This window comes from Giraffa tippelskirchi, chromosome 6 (genome assembly GCF_054371585.1).
Source record: "Giraffa tippelskirchi isolate mGirTip1 chromosome 6, T2T-mGirTip1v1.2.pri, whole genome shotgun sequence".
In the NCBI taxonomy this organism is placed as follows: Eukaryota; Metazoa; Chordata; class Mammalia; order Artiodactyla; family Giraffidae; genus Giraffa; species Giraffa tippelskirchi.
Genome location: NC_137280.1, coordinates 102,670,556 through 102,695,789, shown reverse-complemented (window position 1 = coordinate 102,695,789; position 25,234 = coordinate 102,670,556). Strand labels below are relative to the sequence as shown.

At 39.8% G+C, this 25,234-nt stretch overlaps 1 protein-coding gene across 2 annotated transcripts in view; it reads left to right on the top strand.

Annotated features, from left to right (window-relative positions):
- MEGF10 (multiple EGF like domains 10) overlaps positions 1-25,234 on the top strand; it is a 536,959-nt gene that overhangs the window by 338,806 nt on the left and 172,919 nt on the right. For both annotated transcript variants that reach the window (XM_081504085.1, XM_081504088.1), the window contains one exon: positions 206-341. The gene's annotated coding sequence lies outside the window, so the exon portion shown is untranslated. The remainder of the gene's footprint in view (positions 1-205; positions 342-25,234) is intronic.

The window sequence follows — 25,234 nt, the reverse complement described above, 5'->3', positions numbered from 1 at the left end:
GTAGTGGTGAAATATAGAGATTAAATTATTTTCTGCACATGCAAAGGTTTAAATTTTTTTGATAGAAGGATGATAACAGGAATAAGATACAGAACCATCAATCTGATACTCAACTTTGCTTTTCTAGTTGTGTTCAGTATTCGTGATTTGTGTAGTGAATTCTCTTCCCTGTGGAATGAAAATGGAAAATTTTTCTTAATTTCAGAATAGAGACCAAATGACATGAAGAAGAATGACTCAGTGAAGAAGAACATTAAGAAATAAGAAATTATATGATGACAACAGTTGTTTTCAAGCACTGTGCCACTTAAACTCTACAAACTCAGTCAGAGAAAAGAGTGGTAAGTACTTTCACATTCCAAGTTAGACCAACTTTAAGTTGCATATTATCCATCAGTAATGATTTAAAGTGTATTCTCTTCAGATTTGGAGCAGTGTGACTTTGGAAGACATGTAAGGAAAAAGGCTTAGGGTGGTGGAACAGAATATATAAGCATTTCTCTGAGTTTCTCTTACCTAATTATATATCCATTTTTTGATCAGGAAGACAGTGGTAATGGAGTGGTTGAAGGCAAGAGTTCTATACTAAGCCTTCCAATCAAGATTGCACCCATGAGCCTCTTGTAATATAAATTCCATTCATGAGATGGTTTAAGCCTGAACTTTGAACAATTCCAGATGAGAGTAGGTTGCAGAGGAGAGTAAGTTGCAGAGGAAGATTTGACAAGGTGGACTGTAACCCTCCATGAAGACAAGGTTGTAAATGTTGGGTGGGCTTGGGAATCAAGATGATCATGCTTACCCTGCCGCTCAGTGGCCGAAGAAAGAGTTCTGCGTGAGTGGGAGGTACACTCCTTGGGCTATGATTTTCTCCCTCCATAACTTCTTTCATTTTCCCATGATCCATCAATCTTCATTTTGAACTTCCATTCTGTTTGTTGGTGGGAAATTAATCCAGTCAATTTATCCTCCTCCTAAGGCTTGAGGGATGCAGGTGCGGGGAAGGGAGGGTGCAGCCCGGGTCATCATCTGTCCTGTGTGGCATTTGCTGTGATCTAGGAGACCATCTGGTTCCTGGTTGTCATTACCCTTCTCTCTTGATGTCTGCATTCCTACCTCATCTCTGCTTTTGTGTAGTTCTTGCCTAGTGTCTTCTCATCCTGGCTGCCAGTCCCCTCCAGGTCCACCAGCCCCATCTTGGCTAAATTTCTCAGTTTTTAGAGGTACCTTTTACATAATATTTCATGCCAGTGTGGGAAACTAAGGAGTTATTTCATGCCCTTTCTGCCTGGAGGGGCTGCCATTTCAAAGTGGCTCAGGGCATAAATTAAGATGTTTCCAGCAATGATAGGAAAGTTACCTCAAATTGCCTTGAGGCAAGTTATTAGCCCCTTTTAGATTTCAAGAGGTGAGGTGAGCTTCAGAGTGTGTAGATTCAACAGTTAACGAGTTGGGTTCGCTCTGCTCTGCCTTCTGCCAGTCATCCTCATTCTAAGGTGGGCTACTGTCTAGGTTATATGATAGCTGCCTGCAGAAACTAGGGTTTTCTCTTTTATATAATTGGTTTTTCATGCTTCTTTCTTAAGAATGAAGAACGTTCCTAGAAGTCTCTGGCAAACCTCTTTTTATCTTTTGTTTGTATAACTGGGCCACAGGCCTATTTCTAAACCAACTTTTTAGTGAGAAGAATGGGATTACCCTTAGACCAAAATCAGGCTGAACCCTGAAGCTGAGGCGGGAAGGGTGGGGGGAGACTCACAGTCTTGTCAGGCATTTGTCTATGTTGGGGAGGAGTGAAGACCTGCATGAAATATGGAATTTGTTAGGAAGAGAACAAGGCGGCTGGATGTTCTCTAGGCAATAATAACAGCAAGGGTTTAGTTAGGAAAACAAATCACTTTAGGAATTTCAAGCAGAGTGAGATTTAACCCAGGGAATTAAGCTACAGATTTGCAGGAAGGAATGAAAGAGAAAAAAAGGAAGGAGAGGAAATTGGTGTTAGTCAGTGTTTAGGGACTCCAGGAAGCTGCTGCAGGCCCTGCCGGGGACCGCACATGTCTGATCCTGGATCGCTCTGACCTATGCTCTTGTACCCCTGCAGAGCCAGTGCAGTTGCTAGAGGGGTGCACTGCTCTAGCACCCCTCTACTTGTGGCCCTGCCTTTCTTCCTCACTTTAATCTGTTTTTAGAAAACAGATTTACTGAGATATAATTTATATACCATGCAGTTCAGCCATTTAAGGTGTATAATTCACTAGCTTTCATATATTCAGAGTCGTGCGTCCATCACCACAGTCAATTCTGGAACATTTTCATCATCCTCGAAAGAAATTCCTTCTCCTTAGGTGTCACCCCTCAACCCCCCATCCCCCTCCCCAACCCTAGGTAAACTCTAACTGACTTTTCATCTCTATAGATTTGACTATTCTGGACATTTTGTATAAATAGGATCTTGAAATATATCATCCTTTGTGGTTAGATTCTTTTGCTTAGCATATTCTCAAGGTTCATGCATGTTGTAGCATGTATCAGTATTTGCTTTTATTGATGAATAATATTTCATTGTATGAATATACCACATTTCACTTATCCATTCATCAGTTAATAGGCATTTGGGTTATTTCAGCTTTTTGGCTATTATTGATAATGTTGATATAAACATTCATGTATACGTTTTTGTGTGGATGTATATATGTTGGGTATATAGTACCTAGGAGTTGAATTGCTGGGTCATATGGTAACAGTGGGCTTCCCAAGTGGCTCAGTGGTAAAGAACCTGCCTACTGAGCAAGGGACATTAGTTCTATCCCTGGGTCAAAAAGATACCCTGGAAGAGGGCATGGCGACCTACTCCAGTATTCTTGCCTGGAGAATCCCATTGACAGAGGAGCCTGGTGGGCTTCAGGCCGTAGGGTCACAAAGAGTCGGGCATGACTGAAGCAACTTGGCACAGCACATGGCACACAATAGTTCTTAATAGAGTCTAGATAACAAGTTCCTTATCGTGTATGTGATCTACAAATATTTTATCCCGTATTGTAAGCTGTCTTTTCACTTTTTGATAATGTCTATTGGCATCTGAAATTTTTTGATTTTGATAAAGTCTAGTTTATTTGTGGGTTTTTCTTTTGCTGCCTATATTTTGTTATCCTATTTAAGAATCCATTGCAAAATCACAATTTTATAGTTTTACTTCATGGATTTAGGTCTTAGATCCATTTTGAGCTAATTTTTATATATGATTTGGGGTCCAAATTCAGTCTTCGCTTGTGACTGTCCAGTTGTCCCAGCATTTCACTTTAATCTCGTACAAGTTCTTTCCACTCACAGGTCATGAACTGAAACCTGCCCACAAGGGCTGGGGCAGGGGAGGTGGGAAGGTGGGTTGGGAAATGTAGTTTCCAGACTTCTAGCCCCTGTAATATAAGGGAGAGCTTAGATGAGTGGGAACCAACCTGTAGTACTCAGCAAACAACTAACACATTAGCCTTCTGTGGGGATTTGCTGTGTCTTTATCGTCTAGACAGAAAGCAGGCCGCAAGTCCCCTGTGTTCAAAGATCCTAAGCCTATCTCGAATCCATTCATCACCCTCAGGTCTTTGGAAGGCTACAGGATATAGGGCCCCAACTTACTTTATCCTATTTCTCTCCTTTCTGGTCTTCCCTCTCCCCAGTTACAAGAATTCTAAAATTGAGTCTAAGAAAAACTCTGTCACATTTTTTCCAGGTATTTCTGTTTTAGGGGCTTCCCTGGTAGCTCAGCTGGTAAAGAATTGCCTGCAATGCAGGAGACCCTGGTTTGATTCCTGAGTTGGGAAGACCCCCTGGAGAAGGGATCGGCTACCCACTCCAGAATTTTCGGGCTTCCCTGGTAGCTCAGACAGTAAAGAATCTGCCTGCAATGTGGAAGACATGGGTTTGATTTCTGGGTTGGGAAGATCCCCTGGAGGAGAGCATGGCAATCCACTCCAGTATTCTTGCCTGAAGAATCCCCATGCACAGAGGAGCCTGGTGGATTGCAGTCCATGGGGTTGCAAAGAGAAGGACACGCCTGAGAGACTAAGCACATTTCTGTTTTACATGCTTTTGTTTTCTAACTTTATCCCTTCCCTCTCCTAGACTGAGTCTTCAAGCCAAACTGCCAGTACTAAAAAGTAGGGTCTTGATAGAGAAGGGGGCAGTGTTGGATCAATACTTCGAAGTATTGTCCTGCAACATATGGTCATGCTGCTAATGGGGAGAAAATAGAGATGAGGTGAGTGTGAAGTGAGGCAAATCCTTATTAACAGTTGATAAAGATTATAAAGTAAGCACCATGCTAAGACAAAAGAGCAACAATAAAGTTTTTCTACTGCTTTAAGAAATATATATGGTACTAGGTATTCCCTACCTTTAAAGACGTATTGCATTGCTTTCTTTAATTTTGAAACAGTTTGAAACATACCATGATGAGCTTTTTAAAAGAATGAAAAAAATCAAGGTTTATGCAATTAGTTTAGATAGATTATTATACAATAGAAAGTGACATTTTGCCTGACAGGTTGGTGTTTGGTTTCATGACTGTGACACAGTTCTCCAGAGAGAAGGATGAGACTTTAGGAAAGGAGGAGAGACTCTCAAGAGGGAGGTGAACAATTACAGATAAGGAGCTGAAACTAAGGAGTAAGTAAGATATTGATGCTTTTGTTAGAGATTTCCAGTTATGACCATGTAGGTATTAGGGACAACTTGGCAATGCTTTTACAGCTCTATTTTATAATAAACCATAATATATTACTATATACTGAACTGTTTAAACATCTTGGGAACTTTAATTTATTCAGCTTAAAGAGCTTAGTTGAAGGGAAAAACAATAATGGAAACTAAGCTGTAGGATTGCTTTTCCTGAATTCTAAATTTAGTTTAAACATATTTCTAATCCTCTGTGCCAGGAATGTTTTCCTGAAAATCATTTGAATTGTATAATTTGGTCACATTTATTAATACAGAGATTTAGATGGGCATAAACATATTCACTGTATTTTACTATGTCTATGTTTAGCCTAGATGATCCTATAAATGATTAATTATATTCTGTCTGATTATCAAACTACTTAACTGAAATCCAATATGATCATAAAAGACGAGTAAATCTTTTGTGCCAATAGAGGAGATTCTATACATGGATTATATCTAAGAAGACAAAGAAACTGTACCATGTGACCAGAACCTGAATAAGATTAAATTCATATTACACTGAAGATATAAACCAAAAAGGTAGAGACTGTGTGAAGAGCAATACAAATTCATAGCCATCCTTTTGAGTCTGTATTATTGAAGACAAATATTCTTGCTCTCTAAACTGATTCTCTTATGAAACTAGGTGGGGAACATTATATTACCAGCTGTACGAAATATCCTTCTCCATTTTTAATTTAGGTTCAGATGACTTCACATTATATATGGGTGTAAATGGAGAACTTTAAAATGAGCAATAAAAAAGGAAAACATTATGTAAGAACTCAAGGGTGTGATATCAGTAGAGGTCCCAGGGAAATGGGAACCCTCCTACACTGTTGATGGGAATGTAAATTGGTGCAGCCACTATGGAAAACAGTATGGAGTTTCCTTAAAAAACTAGAAATAGAGTTACTGCATGATCCAGCAATTCCACTTATGTTCAGAAAAGATGAAAACTTTAGTTCAAAAAGATATATGTACCCTAATATTCATGAAAGTGAAAGAGGAGAGTGAAAAAGCTGGCTTAAAACTCAACATTTAAAAAACTAAGATCATTGCATCTGATCCCATCACTTCATGGCAAATAGGTGGGGAAACAATGGAAACAGTGAGAGACTTTATTTTCTTGGGCTCCCAAATCACTGCAGATGGGACTGCAGCCATGAAATTACAAGATGCTTACGTCTTGGAAGAAAAGCTATGACAAACCTAGATAGCATATTAAAAAGCAGAGACATTACTTTGCCAACAAAAGTCTGTATAGTCAAAGCTATGTTTTTTCCAGTAGTCATGTATGAATGTGAGAGTTGGACCATAAAGAAGGCTGAGCGCCGAAGAACTAATGCTTTTGAACTGTGGTGTTAGAGAAGACTCTTGAGAGTCCCTTGGACTGCAAGGAGATCCAACCAGTCAATCCTAAAGGAAATCAGTCCTGAATATTCGTTGGAAGAACTGATGCTGAAACTGAAGCTTGAATGCTTCGGCCACCTGATGTGAAAAACTGATATATTGGAAAAGGCCCTGATGCTGGGAAAGATTGAAGGCTGGAGGAGAAGGGGATGACAGAGAATGAGATGTTTCGATGGCATCACCAACTTGATGGACTTGAGTTTGAGCAAGCTCTGGGAGTTGGTGATGGACAGGGAAGCCTGGTGTCCTGCAATCCATGGGGTTGCAAAGAGTCGGACATGGCTGAGTAACTGAACTGAACTGATAGATGAATCACTTTGCTATACACTTGAAACATTGTAAATCAACTATACTTCAAAAAATATATAGCTTACAGGGGAGATAAAAAAAAGGGAACCTGTGTACTCAGTGTCTCTCACTTGTAGATAATACTATTCTATTTCGTCCTCATGATAGACCTACTAGGAAGGCATTATTATCTCTTAATGCCGAAACTAGATCAGAGATCTAATTTGTCTGATTCCAAATTATATGCTCTTGTGGTCATTACATTTTGACAGCACCCTTTCAGGTCCAAAGACAGAAAGAAACACTATTCAAATTAAGTCCGGGAAAATAAGGAATATATAGGCTTATAAAACTGAAAAGTGTAGACATGATCCTCCTCATTCAACCATGCCTGCTACAGGCACGCCTGCTACAGGCATCGTTGGATCCAGGGGCCAAGTGGATCCAGGGGCCAGTTCTACTTCCCTCTGTGTTACACTCACTGTCAGGTGGGCTCTCAGGAGTTTCAGCTTCAATCCCAGGAAAAAAGAGATCCTCTTTCTAAGTTGGAAGAAAAGTCACAGTATTAAATTTCATTATTGTAGCTTGGCCTAAGTAGTCCTAACCACACACTATAAGCAGTTTGAAAGAAAAGTAAATGATCAGGGCCAGCTATTTCAGGAAATGTGAATTCTAACTCTTAAGCCTTATGTATATATGTTAAAGATGCAGATATAGACTTCAGAATAACTGCACAATTTCTCAGATTTTTTTCATTTAGATCATGGAGATAACCTGATAACTATAGCAACTGCTATGAATCATAAGGATTTCAGAAGTAAACAATGACATTTACTTCTCTGCTGTAGGAAAGGTATTAATCACACTGTAAAGGCATACATGCAGCTTCATTCCATATTTGTTTATGATAATATGTTGCATAAAATTCTTTAAAAACACATATAAAAGAGAATAGGGTTAACATTTATCAAGTACCTGCTACATACAGGAAGAATGTAGGCACTTTGTATCTACTTTTTAAAAAACTTACTGTTTATCCACTTAAAAAATTGGTGTATAATTTCTTTACATTTTGTGTTAGTTTCTGCTGTACAACAACATGAATCAGCTATATATTTTCATTTAGTGATCTATATTCCTTTCATTTTCTGGTCATGCATTTGGGTAATACAGCTATATATATATATATCCCCTTTGTCTTGAGCCTCCCTCCCACCCACTGCCTCCATCTCACCCCTCAAGATCATCGCAGAGCACCAAGCTGAGCTCCCTGTGCTACACAGCAGCTTCCCACTAGCTGTCTATTTTACATACAACAGTGTATATATGTCAATGCAACTCTCTCAATTTGTTGCCCCTACTCCTTCCCGCTGTGTCCACAAATCCATTCTCTACATCTGCATCTGTATTCCTGCCCTGCAAATATGTTAGCAGTGCCATTTTTCTAGATTTCATATATATGTGTTAATATACAATATTTGTTTTTATCTTTCTGATTTACTTCACTCTGTATAATGGGTTCCAGGTGCATCCACATCACTGCTGCTGCTAAGTTGCCGTTGCCTTCTCCCCACATCACTGCAAATGACCGAATTTCATTCATTTTTATAGCTGAGTAGTATTCCATTGTATATATGTACCACATCTTCTTTACCCATTCCTCAGCTGATGAACATTTAGGTTGCTTTCATGTCCTGGCTTTTGTAAACAGTGCCGCAGTGAACATTGGTTGCATGTGGGTTTTTTTTGAATTTTGGTGTTCTCAGGTTATATACACCCAGTAGAGGGATTGCTAGGTCATATGGCAGATTTATTCCTAGTTTTTTAAGGAATCTCCAGACTGTTTTCCATAATGGCTGTATCAGTTTATATTCACACCAATAGTGTAGGTGTGTTCCCTTTTCTCCACATCCTCTCCAACACTTATTGTATGTGGATTTTTTGATGATGGCCATTCTGACTGGTATGAGGTAAATACTTCATTGTAGCTTTGATTTGCACTTCTTTAATAATTAATGGGGCTTCCCTGGTGGCTCAGATGGTAAAGAATCTGCCTGCAATGCGGGAGACCTAGGTTCAATCCCTGGGTTGGGAAGATCCCCTGGAGGAGGGCATGGCAACCAACTCCAGTATTCTTGCCTGTAGAATCCTTATGGACAAAGGAACTTGGTGGGCTACAGTCCATGGGGTCACAAAGAGTTAGACACAACTGAGCGACTAAGCTTTAATAATTAGTGATGTTGAACATCTTTTCATGTGTTTGTTGGCCATCTGGACATCTTCTTTGCAGAAATGTCTATTTAGGTCTTCCATCCATTTTTTGATTGGGTTGTTTTTTTTTTTTCGTTACTGAGCTGTCTGAGCTCTTTATACATTTTGGAGATAATTCCCTTATCTGTTGCTTTGTTTACAAATAGTTTCTCCTGTTCTGAGGCTTTTCTTTTCATCTTGTCTATGATTTCCTTTGCTATGCAAAAGCTTTTAGGTTTAATTAGGTCCCATTTGTTTATTTTTGGTTTTACTTTCATTACTCTAGGAGGTGGGTGTGATTTATGTCAAAAAGTGTTCTTATGTTTTTTTCCCCCAAGAGTTTTATAGTGTCCTGTCTTAAGTTTTGGTCTTTAATCCATTGGGTCATTTGTTTTAGTATAATTATTTTAACAGTTTGAAATTTGTTTTGTTGTAATATACAAGAAAAAGATTATTTTCATTATTTTTAGGTAGTTAGATGATGGTAGAGAATATTTGCCATTTGCTTTGAATTCATTCACCTTTTTTTTCTAGAAAGAGCTCTTTATTTTCATTTAGTGATCTATATTCCTTTCATTTTCTGGTCATGCGCTTTGGGTAATACAGAAGTTGAACATTATAAGCCTGATATTTAAAATTTTCTTCTTGGCTGAAAAAGAACTGGAGCAGAAACCGTAGTCTTCGTTGGTAGTTTAATGGCAAGTTTAAAGAATGGGAGTTGGCTGAGATGTGAGCAGATAAGCCCTGTGCTAGTCATTACATCCTATTCATAAACAGGAAAAAAAGTTTAGAGTGTTTTCACATACCTGTCCTATAAAATGAATGTTAAAGCTGAATGTTTATTACATGTATTATATAAAGAAGTGGAGTTTCTATGTCTGTTTCCTGAGAAGACTATTTCAGTCACGGCTCAGACAAGAATATAAAAAGCACTGTAGTTGTTTCAGGCAGAGGCTTTAATACAATCAGTTAGTGCCTGCAGAACCATTACAGGGGCTGAAGGAGGTGAGACAGAGAACTACCACTAGCCGTTAGGTGCATCACCACAGAAAGTTACAGAGCCTTTGTTGGTAGCATTAAGATCACGTAAGAAACTCCTATCTGGGAATTCCCTGGTGGTCCAGTGGTTAAGAATCTGCCTTTCAGTGCAGGGGATGTGGGTTTGATCCCTGGCCAGGGACCTAAGCTCTCTGCTTAGGGGCATGCTGTGGGGCAACTAAGCCATGTGCCACAACTAGAGAGAGAGAGACCCAAGCACTGCAACGAAGAGCCCATGTGTTGCAACTAAGACTTGACACAACCAAAAATAAATACATAAATATTAAAAAAAAAAAAAAAGAAAGAAACTCCTATCCATCTCCTGGTGCTTTGTAGCTTCAAGATGAGTGGAATAGCAGGGGAGAGAGAAGCCACTCCAGAAATTCGCATTTAGAAGGCTCCTGCTATGCCTTTTACTGTTGCCAGAGAGCAAAGAAAAATGACTCCGGCCTCCCTGCTGCATTTCAAGTATCATACTTGAGTTTATCTGTAAGATAGAGCCTACATATGCATCCAAAACTTTGCTGGCTAGGGCATCAGAGAAATATACTTCTCAGGCTTCCAGCCTCTGCAATGTAAGGAAGAGATAGAAAGGTTTTTCCAGTGGACTGGATGTCAAATAGACAAACCCAACAGAAGGAGTGAGGAGCTTTCCTACAGTATTCAAATTCTTATTTTAAAAATCATATACTGACACATATATATGGAATCTAAAAAGGTGGTACTGATGAATTTATTTGCAGGGCAGCAATGCAGAAACAGACATAGAGAACAGACCTATGGACACGGGGGAAGGGAGGAGGGATGGGTGAGACGCATGGAGAAAGTAACATGGAAACTTACAATGCCATATGTAAAACAGATAGTCAATGGGAATTTGCTGTATGACTCGGGGAACTCAAACCGGGGCTCTGTGACAATCTAGAAGGGTGGGGTGGGGAGGGAGATGGGAGAGAGGTTTGGGAGGGAGGAGACACGGGTATACCTAAGGCTGGTTCTTGTTGATGTATGAGAGGAAACCACAAAATTCTGTAAAGCAATTATCCTTCAATTAAAAAGATAAGTTTAAAGAAAAGGTAGTATTGAAAAAAAATTCAAAGCATTGTTGATTTGAAATTTTGAAAGTAGACTATGTAGGAAAATATATTTGTTAGAATATTTGATGAAGAAAACAATATGAAGTTATAAATTACGTTTGTAATAGAGAATTGGTTTCACCCACCAACTGGTAAGAAGTAACTTCCTGTAACATCATTTAACCTAGCAAGAGCTTCTCATCAGGTCGGTCAACCAGTCCTACAGATGCTGCCGAGCAGGGCTAGGTGGCGTCAGAAGCCTTGCCAAGGACTCCAATTCCCTTGTGTATCCCAGGATGCTATATGATCATAACTGTCATCTTAGTGTATTATGAGAAAGGCTGCAAGGCACTGTATTTTAGTAAAGCAGTCTTCTGTTGTTTCAATGTGAATGATATTCCTGAATATGAAGGCTCCGAAGTGAATTAATGTACAAGAAGTATAAGCAATGACTCTTTCAGGGCACTTGCTCTTCACTTGTGTGAATACATCATGGCCATATAAGGCTGTAAATCTCAGGATATAGTATTGATATTCCAGAGAGTAATGCTGGGTAAATAACAAAGCAGCTGATAAAAATTCCCTGGGTTTTCAGAAAAGTAAAAGCCTTGATTAATTAATTCTTTATCTCCTCCTCCTTTTCTTGACTTTTATAGCAAGAGTGAGATAATTATTATAATCTGAGAGATAAGACTAAATCTTCCGAGAGCCATCTTTGTGCAACTCTGTGGTTTGGGCAAATTATTAAATGAATTAAGGAAATTCATGTTCAGAACCCTCTGATCTTAGAATAATTTCCTACTTAGAAGAGATAATTTCCAAGTGGAAAGTAAAAATCCTCTACCAAGTTAAATTTTTTTTTTTTTTGCTTAAAGTATATTCACTATTTTTGAGGAATTAATTGTGCACAAGGACTCCATTTGATGCTTGAAATATATCCGTAAAGAAAATAGACAAAGATGCCTGTCCTTGAGTTTATATTTGAATATGTAAAATATGAATAAATTATATAGGATATTAGAAGGTAAAAGCAATATATAAAAAAGAAAAAGTAGAGCATTTTAAAAGAGGTTAATGTGTCAGGGAAGCAGGGATGAGTTATGAGAAGGCACAATTTGGGTTAGACATAAGATGAGGGACCAAGCCACACATGCCAGGCAGAGGGAATAGCAAGGGCTCTAGTGGGGAAACACGGCTGGGGTTTGAGGTAAAGAAGGGAGACCAATGTGTCCAGAGCAAGGTGGGCAAGAAGGCAGTAGAGTATATAAAGAACTCCTATAACTTAAAAACAGCCTGATTAAAAAATGAGTACAAAACTTCAATAGACATTTCTCCAAAGGAGAGATACAAATGACCAACAACCTGAAAAGATGCTCAGTATAACCAATCATTAGGGAAAGGCAAATCAAAACCCCAGTGAGATAGCATCTCTCACATATTAGAATGGCTACTATTTTTTTTAAAACAAGGGAAGTAAGTGTCAGCAGGATGTAGAGAAATTGGAACCCTTGTGCACTGTTGGTTGAAATTGTGAAGTGGTGCAGCCACATGGAGAACAGTATGACAGTTCTTAGAAAAGTAAAAAATAGGACTGTCATATGATCTGGTAATCCCACTGTTGGGTATTTATACTCCCAGATTGAACACAGGGTCTCTCCAAGATGACTTTTGTCAATCCATGTTCATAGTAGCATTATTTACAAGAGCCAAAAACTGAAAGAAACCAAAGCATCCATCCACAGACGAATGGTTAATGAAATACGGTAGATACCACAATGCAATATTATTAGCATTAAAAAAGAAAGACATTCTGGCACATCCTGCAAGCGGATAAACCTTGAAGACATTATGCGAAGTGAAATAAGCCAGTCACAAAAAGACAAAAAATACTGCATGATTCTACTTATGTGAGATAACTAGAGTAGTCATATTCATAGAGGCAGAAAGTTAAATGGTCGTTGCCAGGGGCTAGGGGCAAAGAGGAATAGGGAATTATTATTCAATAGGTATAGAATTTTAGTTTCGCAAGATGAAGGCATTATGGCCATGGATGGTGGCTAAAATAGCCAAGAATGTTCAGAAATAGTGTTAGAGTGACAGTGAGCTTTTTTCCCACCCACACTGGCTCATCCTCAACAGGATACACAAACATCCTAATTCCTTCTACCCCAGAAAACCTTTCTTTGATCCTACATTCCTGAATAATTACTCTCACTTTTCTTCTGCAGTTGAGAGCAAAATTTAAAAGATTTGTCAGTACTCTGTGTCGAATACCTGTCTTTCTATTGTCTTCAATTTCCTTCAAATAGATTTTCAATCCACTTCTTTACTGTCAAAACTCCAGACATAGCATCTGTAAAAAACAACCAACCCAGAAGCACTGACTATACAACACACACAGTAAAATTGATCTGATATAGGAAGGTGTATAGTCCAGTCATTTCCTTAAATCACATCTACTTTTCTCCCTCAATTAGTCAAATGGAATGATCTAGTCAATTTGTTTGTCTTTATGATTTTTACTGTTTTCAGAATAAAAATGGGAATAACTTACTAATATTAATTTTAATAAATTAATATTAATTTAATTTTAATACAAAAATGGTTTTATGTAATTATAAAGCAGTTTTAAAATGATATACACCTTTTCTTTCACAAATACTTGACTGAATTATTGTAGCAATTGTGAACAACTGATGGTTCATTTTAACATGAAAGTATATAAACATTTTCATTAATCTCTTTTTGTTAAGCATGAGAAAGTTACTTCATGAATGAGGAGGGGAGTTGATGTAAATCTTTATGTAGTGTACTTATTTAAACTTTTAATGGTTCCAAGGAATTCTGTGTGATGATTGGAATGTGCCTTACCCTAGGTCACACCGCTAGGTGCCTCCATTCATTGGAGGCCAAATTCCACACGTGGTGCAAGAAGAGAGACTTTGCTATTGATGGTGGTTGTTTCACACTAAGTGATTATTCAGGATAATCAGGATTTTTGCCTAGTTTTTATTCACTTGTCCAGGGTCCGTGATAGCATTTCTTTGCTGGTCTTCATCAAGCTATGTGCTCATTATTTCTTAACCATCTCTTTTTCCCTTAGCTGAATATCTTCCTTTACATACCTGTCATCTCAGCTGTTGTTTTTGAGAGTGATTCACTTTATGAGCAGGGTTACTGCATACAGCTGTGTAGCCTGTGCTCTGCACACAGGCTCCCAGCAGAGAGGGCAAGTGAGGCTAAAATCCAGGCGTGCTCTCTCCCCTAAGCCCCGACAGTGGCATGTAAGCACTGGAGAAAGGAAATACTCTTTCTAATTTTGTTAACTGGAGGCATACATCTTCTTCATTTGCACAAAGCACTGTAGAGGCTAATAGCAGTCCTGCTTGTGAGAGTTGATGAGAGGAAGAGCCTTTCTTTTGGTATAGAAGCACAAAGGACAAATACTCGCTTCTTTGGACCCCTTTGCCACTGGGTTGTGGCTCTGCCAGTTGAATGTATTTGCCGTGGACTTTGACTTGGTAACTGGGACAAAGGAGAATTCTTCCCGGCAGCTCAGGGGAGGCAACAACATTCCCAGAGGCAGTGGTGATCTCAGTGGGTGTCTAGCGCTGGAGGGGTTGGTGGAGAGACCTCTGTCATTCTGGATCCAGCACTGGGGCAGGGCTTCCCGAGACCAATTCCACAAAGTGATTTTAGCTCTGAGTGTGAAACCTCACTATCCCTGGGCACCTTCCCAAGCCAGTCCTCCAACCTGCCTGGCATCTCACCAGCTCACCCCAGTTGCTTCTCAATAAATTATTTTTCTGCTTAAATTAGTCAGTTTCTTTCGCCATGTAACCAGTTTACTGGAGAGTCTGAGCTCAGTGGGATCCTAGCATGAAACTGCTTCATTTTCTTTCTCCAGGTGTGCTTTGATGGAGAACTGTTTTCTGTCCCTTCACAACATCTTGGGCAGCTCCTGCAGCATTTCAGAGACTTTCAGGTTTCGGAACATCGAGGACAGTATAGTCCACTGTACAGCTTGAATCTCGCATCCAGTTTCACACTCCTCCCCTCCCTTGGTCCAGGTGTGACCAGTGGTGCAGATGGTCCCACCTGGGGGGTTTGGTGTGCTTTGCTTATCTCCCCCTCCTCCACTTCCTTCTTTTCCTTCATCTTTTGGGTTCATCTTTCCTGTCTCTTTCTGATTTTTGGGTCCTGGAGGCAGAACTGAGGAAGGGACTAACATTGGATCATCAGTCCTCGGCCTGCAGAGGAGACATCGAGATATGGCAGAGGTAGAGTGCACGCATGGGCTCTTCAGGAAGGCTTGCAGAGAGGCCTCAGTTGCCCAGGCCTCCAACATGAGTGATTCTTCACAACCCAAGTTCTTCTGCCCTCTGTGCTTTCAGCTCCTGCTCCTCCGCTGCAACCTCCCACTAGCAGTCAACCCTTTTAGGCTAGATTGTGACGAAATTGCTTAAGCCTAGCTACCTCCCGTGGTATCCATTTGGCCCTGAGGGAACCTGAGCATTCTTTTTTAAAGATTGATAATTTCCCAGGCATTCTCATATCATGAAGCAGTGGGAGTAGGAGTTTCACTCTGTTGTCCCTTGACAACACCTTTCCTCCTCTTCTAACACATGGGCAGAGCTGCTTGCTCTATGTAAGCAGAAGTCTGCCTAGGGTGGCGATGCCAGCTTCCGCCTCTGGCCAGCACTCCTCAGCTTGTGATTGTTTTCCTTGCCTTCCCGTACATCTTAAGTTAACTTGCCATAGGGAGGGAAGAAATAGTTCCCTTCGCTCTAATATGGGGAGGAGAAAAATCACCATCTGGGTGGCAACTTCCACACAGCAGGAATTGTCAACTCTTCTGGAATTCTTTAGTTTTTTTCCTATGGAGACACAGGGATAGACATTGTGTGTGTGTGTGTGTGTGTGTGTGTGTGTGGTGGGGAGGGGAGTGTGTTGTAGTACCTGATAGTGCTATCAGAGCTTGGTTTTCTTTTTAATTATTAAGTTTTGCGAAGGTTGTATCTACATGCATTCTTTTAAGTGTGCGTCAATCAGCCTCTATTCTCTTTGTGTCTGAGACTACAGATACAATTCCCAAACAACTGGAAAACCTCCTTCACCATCCTGTTGTACTTGCAATAAGTGCCCTTGCTGATTCACAGTGCTCCGTCATGTATAGTTTTTTTTTTTTTTAATTAATTAATTTGACTGCAAAGGTCTTCATTGTGGCATGCAGAATCTTTAGTTGTGGCATGTGAACTCTTAGTTGCGGCATGTGGGATCTTGTTCTCTGACCAGGGATGGAACCCAGGCCCCCTGCATAGAGAGCATGGAGGCTTAGCCACTGGACCACCAGGGAAGTCCTCGTCATATAGAGTTAATTTGTGGTTCAGCACCTATTTGCTCTTCCCAATGGCACTCAGATTTACTTTTGGGGCATTTCCTTGCCCTACCTTTTTATACTCCTAGAGGAATGGTATATCAAATCATCCTTCTCCCATAGAAGTTTAAAGGGCCAGATACTTCATGTTATCCCAGGTCTGGCAAGAGGGAATGCAAAACCCAAGTTTAGCCAATGGATGCTCTCTCTTATGACTGTGATCTTGAGAGTGTGGTGTCAAGACTCAGTAAAAATTATTCAAGTTCATTAATCCAGGTGGAAATAGCATGACTAGGCTGTTTCTGCTCTGAGTCTTTGGGACCCTCTAGAGGAAGTCCTACTTGAATTCAAGTTTAGCCTCTTCCAATTTTGTTTTTATTAAGTTAGAGTTGACATTTGTTACTTGAAATAAGAACCTTCACTGACGTAGTGAATACTGATACTGCAGACTAAAGGAAATCACCCCATACCAGCAAATCACACACACCACAGGAAAATTTTTTTTCTTTTTTCCTGATATTCATCACTTTTTCTGTAATTTTCTTTTCTTATACGGTTATGAAGATCCTTATTATGAATAGTGCTTAGATTTATATATTCCTAATTGGAATAGATTTATTTATTGTGTCAAATGTTATAGTTTTAAAAAGCAAGGTCAGGAAGATGTCAATCCCTTTACTTCTGTCACTTTCTGGCCTTAATATATGGAAGATGACGTTGTTTTCTGTTGAAAGCCTTCCAAGCATGATACCACATCACACATAGACTTTTACAAGAATATCCTAGATAGCCATGTTGTTGATTCAAGAGCTTTTCCAAGCATAGTGTCACAGCTGGAAATGTACCCGTAGTGCTTTTACAAATTGATAGTCCAGATACACTTGAAAGTTTGAACAGTAATTTAGCACTTAAATAAAACAAAATAAAATGAAAAAGAGCTTAGCTACTCAAGGTGCATCCAAGAGACGTGCATATCCCCTTAGGAGTTTGTTAAAATGTAGGCTCCACCACAGCTACTGGATCAGAATTACATGTTAACAAAATCCCTAGCTGTTTACCATGTACATTGACATTTGAGGAGCACTAGAGTATAGAGACTATCAGAGGACATGACATATAGTAAGTGTTGTTTGATGAAACTTGTTCCAATCATATACCTATGAAATATGAATTTGATTATGGTGAAAAATGTACTTCTTCCTGTGGGTCACAGTAAAAAAAAATTGGAGAGAGTGACATAGGAGAGATAGCTCAGTAAGATTCCCTTTATTATAGTCCCACCTCCCAACAACAATTTGGCTTCAGTTCATAGACAAAAAGTGACCGTGGAAGCTGTGGGAGCTAGCATCAAACACCAAAGGATCTGGGAGGAGTCTCGCCCACCTGTGCATCGGGTACTAGGCATACAGACCTTGCTCTGGGCTGTGGACTGTAAAGTGGCCTGTGAACCTATTCAGTTCCTCTTAGCTGAGGTCCAAGAGCCCCTGGAGAATACTGCCTTTGACAGTCACCCACTTTTGAGCAAGCTTTTGGAGAAGTCCAAGAGTCCAGTGGGGAAGTTCTAGCACACCACTGGAGGAAAAAATAATCCAAGATTGGACTCATTGGAAAAGATATGAGAAGTGGTTTAACTTTATCCATGTCACCCCTCCCTCAGTGTGGTACAGCTCAGTGCCAAAGGAGCCCATGATTACTCCCTTGAGAGAGAGAGAGAGAGCTTGTGAGGGAGTGCCCGATTTCCCAGCTGAGAAGGATGCTACCAAAGAGACCCACTTCTCTTTAGCCTCATCCAGAGTACTGAATGGTAACCTATATGGGGTAGGGGGCAGTGAGCAGGTAAGAAAATGGCAGCCAAGGCTCAAAACAAATCAGAGGGATGCGAAGCTACCAGCAGTCCATTGGGAGGCCTGACTGTCAGCCACTGGGAGGTGTGTTCTGTGAACACAAGTATATTGTCACTAAGTGAGCTTTTAAATCATAGATTTAAAGACGTGATTGAGAGCTCTACAGAGAGGAGGCCATGGCTATAAGAAGTCAATCTTGTTTGCTAAGAAGCAGACCTGCTAGGCTGACTTCACTTTCTTTACTGGAAATATTATCAGACAGGTAAATTGAAGGAATGAGAATACATTTGGATTTATGAGATAATTGAAAAAAGTATCCCATGACATCCTTGTGGGTCAGATGAAGAATGTGGGCTGATGTAATAGAGTTGTAGAGTTTGTAAGTGGTTAAATGACTGTACTACGGGATGAAAAGAACTGTAAATGGAAAATGAAATCCCTGTCAGAATACGCCTTTGACTTTCACCTGGTTCCACATGTTTAATAGGTATTTGTTCAAGAGCTTTGTGGCTTGCTGATCAAACTTCAAATATATTGATTTTGAACTCCCTTGCCAGTATACTATGATAAGAATTAGCTCCTCCAAGATCTCAACAAGTTCTAAAATGGACTGCATATATAAAAATAGAATTTCATAGGGCCAAATGAATAGTTCTATAAAATTACTATGAAAGCTATGACTAATTATATAAATAATATTTTAAAAAGTCAGACTTAATAACAACCATGAGGAATAATTGAAGTTTTAGTAGATTCTAAATTCTATAGTATAGTTGACAGAATAGTAGAGTCACCAATTAAAAATCCCATTTAATCTTATATGAATAATGCTTATAGTATTCAGAATAAAGGTACTAAAAGTTTCACTCTGATCCAGGTTGTTCAGGCTTTATCTGAAATGCTTTATGTGTTCATTTTGGGTACCACATGTGTATTGCCCAGAGTTCTCAAGCAACAGAAACCAAGTCTATCCAACTCAAGGAAAATAAATAAAAACATACCAAACATGTGAAGGAATTTGCTCAAAGAGTAGCTCCTAGAAATCAAAGGCAAAGAATTTCTCCTTCTGACCATAAATGGTTAACTAGACTGATCTTAGGATCCTGCTTTGAACAACTGAAGTGAAAGCAGCTCTTTTTAGACACTGGGCAAGAAGATTGTGGTCCCAAAGGAAAAATAAGCAAATGAGGTGAACCCTAGGATCACTCTGGCTTTCTGATTAGAGGTATTTCCTGGACCGCAGTGCAGGTGAGCACAGGAGACAGACACTGGAATTCAGAGGGGCTGAGGTGGCTGGAATTTGGAGAGCAGTGTACTAAAAGAGGAGAGAATTAAACCAAGAAAAACCTCCATAAACTTGCATAGAGCCCTTCTGTTGCTGAATAATAACCCAGGATGAATAAGGTGAGACTGTACAAGACAGGTACACCCCCATCAAGAAGCTGTAAGCTGAACAATTCCCAGAGACCTCGAGGGACTGTTAAACAGAGTGAAGGGTAAATAGTCTTAGGTGAACATCTAGGGACATTCAGTAGAGATCCCAGAAAGGTCACACCTTATAATGTACCAAGTGAAAATGAAAGTTGCTCAGCCGTGTCCGACTCATTGCGACCCCATGGACTGTAGCCTGCTAGGCTCCTCTGTCCATGGAATTCTCTAGGCCAGAATACAGAGAAGCTGTTCCCTTCTCTGGGGTATCTTCCCAACCCAGGGATCAAACTCAGGTCTCCCACATGGTAGGCGAATTCTTTACCATCTGAGCCACAGGGAAGCCCAAGAATACTGGAATGAGTAGCCTATCCCTTTTCCAGGGGATCTTCCCAACGCAGGAATCAAACCGGGGTCTCCTTCATTGAAGGTGGATTCTTTACCAGCTGAGCTACCAGGTAAGCCCAATAATGGATCAGTCTGGGTCCAGTTAACTAATTAGCCCCCAACTAAAATAAATAAATTTATAAAAATTAAAAAAAAAAAAAAAAGAGATAGAAACTACACTGGGTTAAACGGAGCGGGGCGGGGGAGTTCATGTAATGAATTATTAACTCTGGTAAAAAGTGACTATTAGATATGACAATTCTGTATGGTGTTCTAGGGCTGACAAAGTGCTTAAGAAAGAACAAAACTGGAAGGGGTTCAGACCTCATTGGAGAAGGTGTAGTTCAATCCACTGGTGAGCACAGAAGTTTGCTGGGTTGCCCAGGCTGGAGCTATTCTACCATCTCTAAGCCATCAAAAGGCAACCCTCTGTAGTGCTGGTAAAACACTGGTAATTAGTGACAGGTGGGGCTCCCCTGGTGGCTCAGTGGTAAAGCATTCCTGCTAATGCAGGAGATGTGAGTGCTGCACCCTCTACAACTCCCTGCACTGCTTGCCTGTGAACTAGAAAGCATCTACTGAGCTGCTGCTCACTCTCCAGGTCCCTATGTGGCTCATTGTGGTCCAAAGTGTTCCCACAGAAATACTACTATCCCTGCATGCCCATGCTGTTGTTGTTGTTTTAGCTGCCAAGTTGTGTCCAACTCTTTTGCGACCCCATGGACTGTAGCCCGTGACTAAAGCCCATGACTGTAGTCCATGAGTAAAGAGGCAATTGGAGTACCAGTGTGGGCAGGAGGCTTTAGAGTGATGATATAAGCAGAAGACCTTCAGGGCACTATCTTTACAGAGAGGTCTGCAGGACATTTATCACTATGCTAAAATGGGGCTATGAGGTCCATTGAATAGATCAAAATATTAATGAATCTTTTGCCTAACAAAGAGTCACAAGAAAATAAAAAATATAGACCAATATTCTTTCTGAATATAGACACACCTGAATAAAATTTTAGCAAATCAAATCCAGTAGTACACAAAGCCTGTAATACACATTGGCCAAGTAGGCTTTAACACAGGACGTCAATGCAGTTTTAACAATCAATTCAATTAATGAGATAAAGGAGGAAAACCATACAGTCATTTCAGTTGATGCAGAAAAAACTTTTGATGAAATTCAACAGTCATTTATGGTAGAAACTTTTAGTGAAGGGATTTTTCAACCAATAAAGGGTGTCTATGAAAAGCCTACAGCTAACATCCTACTTCCTGGTGAAAGATGGTTTATTTTTGCTCTAAGATGGAGAACAAGGCAAAGATTTTAACTTTTATCAACATTAACATCAACATTGTCCTAGGCATCCTATCCAGAGCAATAAAACAAGAAAGAGAAATAAAGTAGCAAAATTGTATTTATTTGTATGTAGGAAATCCTAGAGAATTTTAGAAAAACTGCTAGAACTAACCAGTAAATTTAGTCAGGTTGCAACATATGAAGCTATTGTACAAAATTCCATTGTATTTCTCCATGTTAGCAACAAACAGTTAAACACTGACATTCAAAAACAAATCTGTTGACAGTAGCACCAAAAATTTAAAAATATTTAGGGATAAATTTTTTAAAATATGTGAAAAACTGGCATGCTGAAAACTAAAATATTGCTGAGAGATGTTAAAAATGATCTAAATTAATGGAGCAATACAACATGTTTATAGATTAGAGGATTCAACTAACATGTCAGTTCTCTTTGAAGTTATCAATATATTCAAGGCATTCTCAAAGTGAGTTTTTAAACACTGAAAGCTAATTCTGCAATTCACGTAGGAGATTTAAAAAAACCCCAAATTTAGGAAAGCTAAGTAAATCTTGGGAAAAAAGGGAAGAAGTTGGAAATCAAAGTCTTATTATCTTGTAGCTATTCATTCACTAAGTAGTGTCCAACTGTCTGTGACCCCATGGACTGCAGCACACCAGGCTTCCCTGTCCTTTACTGTCTTCTGGAGTTTGTTCAGATTCATGTCCATTGAGTCAGTGATGCTGTCTAACGATCTTATCCTCTGCTTCCCCCTTCTCCTTTTGCCTTCAATCTTTCTCAGCATCAGGGTCTTTTCCAATGCATTGGCTGTTCACATCAGGTGGCCAAAGTACTGGAGCTTCTGCTTCAGTATCAGTCATTCCAATGAATATTCAGGGGTGATTTCCTTTAGGATGCACTGATTTGATTTCCTTGCAATCCAAAGGACTCTCAAGAGTCTTTTCCAGCACCACAGTTTGAAAGCATCAATTCTTCGGCACTCAGCCTTCTTTATGGTCCAACTTTCACATCCATACATGACAACTGGAAAAACCATAGCTTTGACTAGACGGACCTTTGTTGGTAAAGTGATGTCTCTGCATTTGAATATGCTGTCTAGGTTTGTCATAGCTTTTCTTCCAAGGAGCAAGCATCTTTTAATTTCATCATCTGCAGTGATTTTGGAGCCCAAGAAGATAGTCTCTCCCTGTTTCCATTGTTTCCCCATCTATTTGCCATGGAATGATGGGACCAGATGACCTGATCTTAGTTTTTTGAATATTGAGTTTTAAGCCAGCTTTTTCACTCTCCTCTTTCACCCTCATCAAGAAGCTCTTTAGTTCCTCTTCACTTTCTGCCATCAGGGTGGTATCATCTACATATTTGAGGTTGTTGATAATTCTCCTGGCAATCTTGATTCCAGCTTGTGCTTCATCTAGCCTGGCATTTCTCATGATGTACTCTGCATAGAAGTTAAATAAGCAGCGTGACAATATACAGCCTTGACGTACTCCTTTCCCAATTTTGAACCAGTCCATTGTTCCATGTCCGGTTCTAAATGTTGCTTCTTGACCAGCATACAGGTATCTCAGGAGGCAGGTAAGGTGGTCTGGTATTCCCATCTCTTTGTGAATTTTCCATAGTTTGTTGTGGTCCACATACCCAAAGGCTGTAGGGTGGTCAGTGAAGCAGAAGTAGATGGAGCAGACCTAAACATAACAGCTAAAACTATAAATTTTAGAAGAAATAGTGGGAGAAAATCTTCATGACCTTGGGGTAAGCAAAGATCTCTTAGATAAAACATGGAGAACACAGCTGTAAAAGAAATAACTGATAAATTAGACTGTCAAAATAAAAAAACCCTGTTGTTTGAAAGAAACATTGAGGAATTAAAAGGCAAGAGACAAACTGAAACAGTATATTTGTTGTACACATATATGACAAACGCCTGATATTCAGACTATGTGGAGAATTCATACAACAACAAGAACACAAATGATCTGATTAAAAATTGGAGAAGAAACTTTGGATACTTCATCAAAGAACTAATGGAATGCAAGCACATGAAAAGGTGGCAAACATCTTTGTTCACCATCATTAGTCATTTTTTGTTCTTATTTAATCTCTAAGTCATGTCAGACTCTTTGCGACCCCACGGAATATAGCCTGCCAGGCTCCTCTGTCCATGGGATTTCCCAGGCTATAATACTGGAGTGCGTTGCCATTTCCTACCCCCAAGAAATCTTTCTGACCCAGGGTTCAAACCCCCTGTCTCTTGCATCTTCTGCATTAGCAGATTCTTTACCACTTTGCTACCTGGGAAGATCATTAGTCATTAGGGAAATGCAAATTAAAGCCATAATGAGATACTACTATATACTCAATGGAATGGCTAAAATAAAAAGACAGACAATACTAAGTGTTGATGATAATGTGGAGCAACTGTCATACATTGCTATTGGGAATGTAAAGTGATGCATTAACTTTAGAAAACAGTTAATCTGTATTATATATGTAAACACACACTTACTGTATAATCCAGTAATTCCACTCCTGTGAAATAAGAGCGATAACAACATATGTCCAAAAAACTTTTACACGAAAGTTCCTAGCTGCTTTCTTTATTATAAACCTAAACTGAAAACATTTGGTGAATGGGCAAATGGCAGTATATCCATACAATGGAATAATACTCACCAATAAAGAGAAAGCAACCTACTTTTACAAACTATTTTGATGAATTTCAGAAACATTATGCCGAGTGAAAAAGTCAGACATAAAGGAATACATATTATATGATTCCATTGTAGAAGGACCTTCTACAATGGAAGGAAAGACAAATCTATAGCTACAGAAAGCAGTTGAGTGGGTCAGGGATAACATGAGGTGGGTAACTGAATTCAAAGGGAGTAAAAGAGAACTTTCTGGGAATAACTGTTCATTATCTTGATTGTGGTAGTGGTTCCACGGGTGTGTACATTATTCAAAACTTCTCAAACTCTATCTTTGCTTTGACAGCAATATATTGAATGTAAATCATATCTCAATAAAGTTAATTTAAAAAAATCAAAGGAAGTGGAGTAACCAGGTTTCATAAAGCATAAAGCAGGGAGCTTTATGGTATAAATGACATGACCTAATGGCCAGTCTCTAGAACACTGTCATATGGATCAATCAACACTAGATTTATTCCTCCTTGTCCTGCTCTGGTCAGAGTTAGTATTCCTGGCAGAGAAGGTCTGAGGGGACTAGCTTAGGTCAGGTGCCCACTCTTGTACTCAGAAAAGCTGGACCATCCTGAATGACCTTCCCATCCAGAATGCCCTAAATGTGGCAGGGGTGGTCCCTCAAGAAAAAGGAAGGAAGCTACTGTTAACCAGAAGAAAGGGTGATGTTATCTGGTAAACAAACAAACAGAAACAGCCTTCCACTGTTTATTTCCAGGGGTGATCAAGAGAATAGTGAGGGGCTTCAAATATACATGCTCATTCATTCCATTCAAGTATAACTTTGAGCAGGGACTGTTTGCCCTGTACTGTTACTGACTGGGGTCCCATATGCGTTTGTTCAGTTCAGTTCAGTTCAGTCGCTCAGTCATGTCTGACTCTCTGCAACCCCATGAACTGCAGCACACCAGGCCTCCCTGTCCATCACCAACTCCCGGAGTCTACCCAAACCCATGTTCATCAAGTCGGTGATGCCATCCAACCATCTCATCCTCTGTCATCCCCTTCTCCTCCCGCCCCCAATCCTACCCAGCATCAGGGTCTTTTCCAATGAGTCAACCCTTCGCATGAGGTGGCCAAAGTATTGGAGCTTCAGCTTCAACATCAGACCCTGCAATGAACACCCAGGATTGATCTCTTTTAGGATGGATTGATTGGATCTCCTTGCAGTCCAAGGGACTCTCAAGAGTCTTCTCCAACACCACAGTTCAAAAGCATCAATTCTGCGGCGCTCAGCTTTCTTCACCGTCCAACTCTCACATCCATACATGACCACTGGAAAAACCATAGCCTTGACTAGACGGACTTTTGTTGGCAAAGTAATGTCTCTGCTTTTAAACATGCTATCTAGGTTGGCCATAACCTTCCTTCCAAGGAGTAAGCATCTTTTAATTTCATG